We start from the raw sequence: 10000 nt of genomic DNA on the forward strand, positions 1-10000 counted from the left end.
TTAATTTTATTTTTTGATTGTTGTAATATGTAAATATAAAATGAAATACGTAGCTATCATAAACAACCAAACTAATCACCAATTATTAAGTTCTGAGTTACTCTGACGATTTCTCTTGAGTTATAAACGAAATATTTCACAAAGTAGTAATTTCTATAGCAGAATATGCTAAATATCAGAATGCTTACCATTTACAAAGGGTCTTGAAATACTCTCACAAGTAGGTATCGGAAATACTTGAAACTTGTAGGGCATTCTCTAGTTTCCTCTCAATGAAGGAATATTCTGGAATACAAACTTATGTTCACACAAACTTTAGGTGCTCGTTGTATTATTCTATATCTTATTAGTATAAATCAAGTCACAAGTTACTATCGAGCTGACAATGCAAAACACAAATGGCTTTTATTCATGTTCAAATCGAAACAATTCCACTAGGTATCAATATTATGACTGTTTCGACTCTTTTCAGTCAAATTAAAAAGTTTTCTTCTTTATTATCAGCTTTTTATATAATACATGCTTGATCAACACATATTTGTTTACTTTGGAGCTAACTAACGATTATTTTTTTTTATATTATTTTTTGACATCTCATCAAAGATGAAGAAGAATATAAAAGTCTGGGAATTTAGTGATAGTTTTAGGCTGGTTTTAAGTGATCACTTTACAAACGTGTAACATTCACCAATTCTACCCATTATTGATAACTACACCACTAAAATTCTGGGAAGTTCTATGAACCAATTTAGAAACCTTATTCTTGATTCACCAGAACTTCACTTAAGACATCTATTGGTGAGATGAGAAGAAGCTTTTTATTGAGCAGAAACTCTTATATTAGTATGTGAGGTCCGAATCCTGGATTATAATCACATACATACATGAGAAACGCCAGAAAAAAACATTTTAATTTTTATTATTTTAGCTTTTAATTTGAGCAGTTAATTTATTTACAACATTTTAAGTATGTCCAAATTATCGGAGTTCAAATCAAGTATAGGAGTTATGTTTCATATTATTTTTGATATCTCATCAAAGTGACTAACTAAAGTTAATACAGATTCGTGTAGTTCTTGATTGAAAATTCTAGACTTAAGCACTCACCACTAGAATGCAGTCATTTGTAGTTAAGGTGTAATATAGCAATACGCATTAAAAACATTTAAATAGTGATGGGCCGTTTTTTGTTTATAAATATTTTCCTCAATTAGCGATATCGAATTTTTTGTTTAATTTAAGATTTTTTTTTGATAATTTGGATTTTTTTTACAAATCACTCAATCCAATATCACTACAAATTGATAATCTGGATTGACTAAAATCTATGTTTAAATATCAAACTTGGGAAGAATTTCTGTCACTCACCGGAAACTAAGGGAAATTAATAAAATGTCAACTATCCCGAACTTTGAGAATACTTTTAAATTTCCAGGGTTCATCAGAATAAAGCGATTTTCCTTCAAAGAAGTAGGTCCAATTTTAGAGGAAATAAAAAACTTTAGATTCCTCAAAATTTCCACACAGTTGAATTCACAAAGTGAGTTGAAATATTGTGGAATTTTTCGAGATATTTTTAATCAAACTTCGTCTTAAAATAGAAAATAGGTACCAAAAGAAATCACGATAAATATAATGAAACTATAATTTGTATTTGAGGTACTGACTTCCATTTTATAATTTAAATATTACTTTGTTTTAAAATCACTATAAATATTTTATTATAACATAATTATAATGTCTACCGGTTTCGAATTTACCGCTTCTTTATCAAATATTAATCAGTCTTGATAAAGATGCGGTTAGCTTTGAAACGGGTAGACATTATAATTATGTTATAATTTAATATATTTATAGTGATTTTAAAACAAAGTTTCTTTTTAATTATATAATGAAACTATATATAATGAAGTTTTTAATATACATTTTTTGGTTAAACTACATGTTTTGTAATACAATAACAATTCAATAGTTTTTCTACATTTGTTTAAATTGACCAGCGACTGAGACAACGATGAAACGTTACCGACATCATCAGACTGGTGACCGATGATGTCGTGAGGTCGATACAATCATACATCTGAAGGGTCAATACAATCATATTATTTGTAGTAGATTTAGATCTAGAGTTACGATCAAGATAATATCGCAGTTATCAAAAGTGCTAATCGCTGTTTTATGATAACTGAATGAACGAAATTCCAGATCGTAATTTTTAAAACCTTAAAAAGATTATGCTTCTTACGATTTTACGATTTTCTCTTCAGCGTCACACAATAGAAATTGATCATTTATGACCCATTTCGTTGATTCGCCGATTCAAGTTTTCCTTCCTAGTTGAAGGTTGAAGTTAGCCCGTAATGGTTGGAAGTAGGAAGGATGCAACCGACTTTTATTGGTTTGACCCATTTAGAATGATCGTTCAATAAAATTTCGACTATTTAACGGAATTGTTATTTGTCGAATGAAAACGTCGTAAAATTAACAACACTAAACGCGACTACTTTCAACAAACGGGTTTTTAATATGGCATCATTTTAATATGAATTGATATTAGTTTATTTATTTATTTCATAGATACATACATTTTTTCAACTGTATCGCTCACTTCTTTCAAGAACGTCATAAATCAAAAATCGTTAATTTTTAGTTGTGCATATTTTCGGAATGCCCAGAAAATGTACGATATCCCAACAAAAGAGACATATTTTAAACATAATATTTACCCGCCACAGGGCAGAAAGTGTTGTTTTTGCATTTCGAAGATTATCTAATGTTTGATTATTTTTTTGAATGTACTAATTTTTTTTTAAATGGAGAAAAATCCTTCAGGTTTTACCTAAAAAGATGTGTTGCACAGTAAAAGGAACAAAAGTGGCTTGATATATATTTTAGATTTAATACATTTTTTGTTAAAGTCCTACAATTAAAAATCATCATCTTATTATTTTTATACATTTTATGAATCTGTTTTCAATTAAGAAATATTAAATGATGTTCTCTTAATTAGAGCATGCGAGTAAATTGATCGTCGATCTCGAAGAAGAACAAAGGATTCTATGAAACGTTTACCTTAACCGAACCGCGATACTCGTATAACGTAAGGTACAAGTACCAATTAACGACCCTTGTGGATTTTAACTTCAGCGTTAGAGGAACTCTATTATATATATATATATATATATATATATATATATATATATATATATATATATATATATATATATATATATATATATATATATATATATATATATATATATATATATATATATATATTATACATATATATAAATATATATTTATATATATATATATATATATATATATATATATATATATATATATATATATATATATATGTATATATATATATATATATATATATATATATATTTATATATATATATTAATATATATATATATATATATATATATATATATATATATATATATATATATATATATATATATATATATATATATATATATATATACATATATATATATATATATATATATATATATATATATATATATATATATATATATATATATATATATATATATATATATATATATATATATATATATATATATATATATATATATATATATATATATATATATATATATATATATATATATATATATATATATATATATATATATATTTATACATATATATAAATATATATTTATATATATATATATATATAAATATATATATATATATATATATATATATATATATATATATATATATATATATATATATATATATATATATATATACATATATATACATATATATAGGTACAAGTACCAATTAACGACCCTTGTGGATTTTAACTTCAGCGTTAGAGGAACTCTATTATTTAAAATCATTTAAATATATATATATATATATATATATATATATATATATATATATATATATATATATATATATATATATATATATATATATATATATATATATATATATATATATATATATATATATATATATATATATATATATATATATATATATATATATATATATATATATATATATATATATATATATATATATATATATATATATATATATATATATATATATATATATATATATATATATATATATATATATATATATATATACATATACATGCCTGTTTTTAAATTATCGCGCGCTTTTTCGTACTACCCGAGATAGCCGAGTGTAAACATTCGGCTTTCGCCCTGTCTGTTGCAGGTGCAGGCGATACATGATTAGCCATCTCGCTCGCTCTCATTGGCTTCAATTTGGGCTTCTGCTTCCAGCAAAACGCATAGTTGATTTGGTTTAAAAACATAACTTTAAACCGTACAATGTAGGTACCTATATGGCATTTTGTATCGAGTTTGGAAGCCAGCTTCGGTAGCGTGAACATAGCTACAAGAAATTTAAGCTACAATTCGCAATATTTGTAACGAACGTATTTCATTATTGTTATCTGTTACTCATCTGTCAGATGCTTATCAACTAGTTTTATGCCTTTGTAGAGTTCATAAATATAAAATATAATAGAAAATCCATAATTAAATACGGTAATTGTAGGAATTATTAAGATTTGAATAAGTTTTCGCATTATTATCGTTCTTCGCTACGTTTTTCGTAAGCACATTTTTGTTTGAACGTCATAATGAATTCGGATACGGCCGATGTCGTTTGTGCTGTTTTATTTATTTATTTGTTTTATTTATAAAAGTGGTTGAAGGAATTAATTTATAATGGAAAGGTGAGCGCATTGAATTTTATTAAAAAAAAAGAAATTATTACATCTCAAGGTCTCAAAGACCTACTCCTGATTTAAAAATATCACAACTGTTAAATTACATAAAAGGAAGTTTAATCAGTCGATATACAAAACTCGTTGGATTAGAAACGTATTGAAATATATTATTAGATTAAAACCAATATTTTTAGCTTTTCCACTTTATTTTTATTTGACCAGCGACCGGGTTACCGACATTTTATTACCGTTACCGACATCATCAGACTGGTACTGTCGATGTCGATGTACTGATGATGTCGGTAACGACGAAACCCGGTCGCTGGTCAAATAAAAATAAAGTGGAAAAGCTAAAAATATTGGTTTTAATCTAATAATATATTAAAATGCAATTCCATCACGAAGTGCCAGTGGAAAATAAAAATCTATTAGAAACGTATTTTACTGCAGTCAACATTTTCTTTATTTCAATGTGATGGCTATTCCATACAAAAATTACATCTTTGCATTTTTTACACTCATTACAATACATTGTTTATCTTTATATTGTTTTTTTAAATAAAGTTTTGTCCTGACATTCCTTGGTTAAACTGCATTTTATAGAATAAAATAACAACTATGAAATTTTTTCCACTTGAATTTTATTTGACCAGCAACCGGGTTTCGTCGTAACCGACATCATCGGACTGGTGGTGTCAGTTATGACGAAACCCGGTTGCTGGTCAAATAAAATTCATGTGGAAAAAATTACATAGTCGCTATTTTATTCTGGCTACGCTTGGATGGCTTGACTCTGGCCAATATCTGTACCCGACGGATTCTCCAGTTCTTTAAACACGTTGTGCGTGGCAACGAGGATAGCCTGGAACGACTAGTTGTTATCGGTAGCCTAGAGGGAAAGAGAGAGTGAGGAAGATCCCCACACGATGGACCGATCAAATTAAGGCAGCAGCAGGCACTTCAATGGTTGATGCGCTACGTGCAGCGCAGTCAAGGGATAACTGGAGAAGATGCATTGCTTCTGCAAGGGTCAACCCTCAGCAATGAGGAATAAGACGGAGAAGAAGATTTTATTCTGAAAAATAATGGGCTTGCCTTACTGGTAAGCCCTGGGCACGCCACTGATATATATACATACATATATATATATATATATATATATATATATATATATATATATATATATATATATATATATATATATATATATATATATATATATATATATATATATATATATATATATATATATATATATATATATATATATATATATATATATATATATATATATATATATATATATATATATATATATATATATATATATATATATATATATATATATATATATATATATATATATATATATATATATATATATATATATATATATATATATATATATATATATATATATATATATATATATATATATATATATATATATATATATATACATATTTATATAAATATATATATATATATATATATATATATATATATATATATATATATATATATATATATATATATATATATATATATATATAGATTTGCAACGATTGAGAACTGAGATGAGTGAAGCAAAACACTATGATGGAAAAAGTATTGGAAGTTCTCAGCAAGGCATTTGCGTGGAATAAGATTATGAAGAATATGGAAGAAATGTACGGAAGATTAAAAAATTATGAATTTGCTTGAAACCAAGTTCTTTGAATTCGGCGAAGAAGGTAATATGTGGTCACATTTCTGTTGGTTGAAAATTACCGCATGGTACATGCTGAAAGTTAGAAATTAAGTCACATATATCTGTATAGAGTGTCGAGAGTTAGTGACATAGCCAGATATTTCCCTACATAAGTGAAACATGTTCATAAGAATATATTATATATTACGTACTTGTGTACCTGCGTACGTAGTTTAGATGTATACGTATATTTTAGATCTGATAAATACGTTAAGCCTTTGTAAGGTAATTCAATATAGATCAAAGGATGCCTTCATGGCCAATTCAGGAGCATCGAAATCTCGAAGGGTGGATTTTCTCCCTTACCTGTTTTGTAAGGCTCTGTAAAGCTATTTTTATTAGAAAATTCTGACAAAAGCCAAAAGATTTAAATATTTTTAATTTATGATGAAAGCTTTCAGAGATTTTTTAGACTCTTATTTTGACTAGTCCTAATGCTCAGTTGGCCATCCACAACGACAAGTAGCCCACCATACTTTTATCCGGTGGAACTTTGAACAAATAAATTAGGACATTTTGAGTGTGTCCAAATACTTGTTCACGAATCTGGATGATCTCCAATCATAGTAGTTTTTTATATTATTTTTTGACATCTCATCAAAGAGGAAGAAGAATATGGAATTTTGGGCATTTACAAAAATATCAATTGATGTTTCTTGTGAAGTTCTAGTGATTCAAGAACAATGTTTTAAAATTGGTTCATACATATAGAACTTCCAAGAATTTGAGTAGTGTGGTTGTCAATAATGGGTAGAATTGGTGAATGTTACACATGTGTCAAGTGATCACTTAAACCAGCCTTTGACGGTCGTCAGCTCCGTAAATGTCCAGACTTCCATATTCTTCTTCATCTTTGATAAGATGTTCAAAAATAATATGAATAAATTAGAAACAACATTTTAACACATTAAATGCATCCAAATACTTGTTCAAGAATCGGGATTATCTCAACATAGGAATTATTTTTTTACATTTTTGCTATCTCAACACAGATGAAAAATAACATAGAAGTCACACTTTCTTCAGGCAGGTCTGAAGCATGTAAATATAATCCAGGACTCGGACCTTGCATTTAATTAAAAGAGTCTCTACTTAACAAAAGCTTTGCTTATTCAGACAAAGATGGCTGTTGCGAACTCACATGTACTGGGCTCACGACATTGATCAATATATCTAGGAGTTCCAAAAATGATGTCTCTAGCGATATTTTAGTTATTCTAGAACAATGTTTCGATATTGGATCATATATATAGAACTTCCAAGAATTTGAGTAGTGCGGTTATCAATCATGGGTAGAATCGGTGAATATTACACGTGTAGAAAATGATTGCTTATCCAGCCTATGACAGGTCGTTAGCCCTGTAAATAACCAGACTTCTACATCTTCATCACATATCCTGAGATGTCAAAAATGTAAAGGATTAATATCACTAGATTTTTAAAATCTAAAATAAGTGGTTGGTAACTAAAATAAAATAATTAGTAACATGGTAGAGAACTATAATGCTTTGTTCGCAATCCATTTGCAGGTCATAATTACGCTAATTTCCCTTAGTGCCTTCCTCACCAACTCAATTGCTAGAGACCAGCTAACTGCTTGTCTCACTCTACTTAAGTTAAGGGACGTTCAATGTCAATTCGGAAAAAATTCTTCATTTGGAAAATTTGTAAAAATACATTTTTGATTGTTTTAAATTGTCAAATTTTTATTATAAAATAATTAAATGTGTAATTATTTTATGGTTTTATAGCAATAATTAAATGTGTAATTATTTTATGGTTTTATAGCCTAAGATAATGTTAATTTAATACTAAAAAGATCAAAGTGTCATGTTTTTCTAAACGATTTTTCTTACTAATAAAAAAACGAAATCTTTTGGTTAAAAAATAAAATTTGTATAACTTATCAAAATACCTTTTATAAAACAATATATATTTAGACCAAAAAAAATCAACTCAAGTGTATGTTTGATGATGATAAAGTTCTTGTCGAATCCAGTTGGAGAAAAAAGTACTAGTAAAAAGTGGTTAAAAACAAAGTTTATAAAATGTGCCACAAAGTATTTGCGAAAAATATTTAAGAAAATTATCTTTTTGATTATCAAAATGGACAATCTACACTGCACTCGTGGTATGGAATAGCCCAATCGCGTTTAACGAGTAACGAGTGCAGGCCATTGTAGCAGCTAAAGAGTAGCCGCTTACTGCAGAATGGCTCTCTAATGTTTTCCTTTTTCCTCTGAAGTTCTTTCACAAAGGATAAAAAATGCACTCGGGGACCTTTTCTAACAAAGTGACGGAAGTATTTTCCTTGAAAAAGCCGCGAAGAGAATTGATCTCATTAGTATGGAACCTTCTAGAGTCCTGCAAATAATTAGCAAAAAAGTAAACATTTTCCTGTGCTTTTTATTCCATTAAAACATGCTTGTGGCAATTAAAACTTTCCTTCCGACTACGTACTAACGTTTTATCTTCTCTTTTGAACAATGAATTTTGTATATATATTTTTTTTAAACCGTTAAAATGAAAAACCTAAAATAAAATTGGGAGACAAAACAAAAAAGCAATAGTTATTTAAGAATAATTCATACTGAAATCTGTAAATTGGTTTGTATTTTAAATTTAATGTGAAGAGGAAATAATTCATTTTATTTGTTATGTTGTTTGATTTAAAGTGCTTTCTACCTCAATTAAATTTATGCAAAAAAAAATTAATACCGATTAAAAAACAGTGATGAAAATCACCTATTGCAAAACTTTGGGAAATCAATGATTAACCGAAACTTCTATTATTCTGGTTTTATTATCATTACATCACAAGATTGATGTACAAACATTTTATTGTTTATTTATATTATTAAGTACGTACGTGTAATATCCCACGACTTTCCTATTTACCAGGAGAAAAAAATATTTTATTTCGCATACTATACAAGAAAACATCTCCGATAAAAACGCAATAAAATGTATAATTCCCATTTCAGTCCCTTTGTTAGGGACCATAAAATCGTGAATTTTTACTTAAAATATTTTATACGCTAGCTTTTTTTTCTTTAACATATTTAGGTCCTTAAATCTTAAATTCTCAATATTTGGTAGACGAACTATCTAAACTGCTCAATCAAAGAACAGTACATTTTTTAAGTTTCGACAAAAATAACATTGTTTTTTTATTTATTTTTAATCTAGTTACACTTTGTTTCTAACAAAACTGAAAAATATTTAATTTTTCAAATTTTGAACGGAAGTGGGTAAATCTACTCAGGTAGATTTTTTTATTTAGAACATAAGTTGAACATTAGAAAATTAAATTAATTTTTATTTTGTTGGTAACAGATTTTCTTCATTTATAAAATTAAATCCATTAAAAGAGGTTTTAAAAATTGACAATAACTGATTTTTCTTATATTTTAGGTGTATTTTAGTTAACATAGTTTTATTATTGTAGAGGTATAAAATATAACACAAAATCAAAACGAGCATTATT

The 10000-nt window shown here is 26.8% G+C and overlaps 1 protein-coding gene across 2 annotated transcripts in view; it reads left to right on the plus strand.

Annotated features, from left to right (window-relative positions):
- Positions 1 to 10000, plus strand: part of LOC148310645 (neurotrimin-like) — a 137566-nt gene that overhangs the window by 115643 nt on the left and 11923 nt on the right. The window lies entirely within an intron of this gene.

The sequence above is a fragment of the Brachycentrus maculatus genome, unplaced genomic scaffold (genome assembly GCF_059751285.1).
Source record: "Brachycentrus maculatus isolate JH-2025_06_01 unplaced genomic scaffold, ASM5975128v1 h1tg000090l, whole genome shotgun sequence".
In the NCBI taxonomy this organism is placed as follows: domain Eukaryota; kingdom Metazoa; phylum Arthropoda; class Insecta; order Trichoptera; family Brachycentridae; genus Brachycentrus; species Brachycentrus maculatus.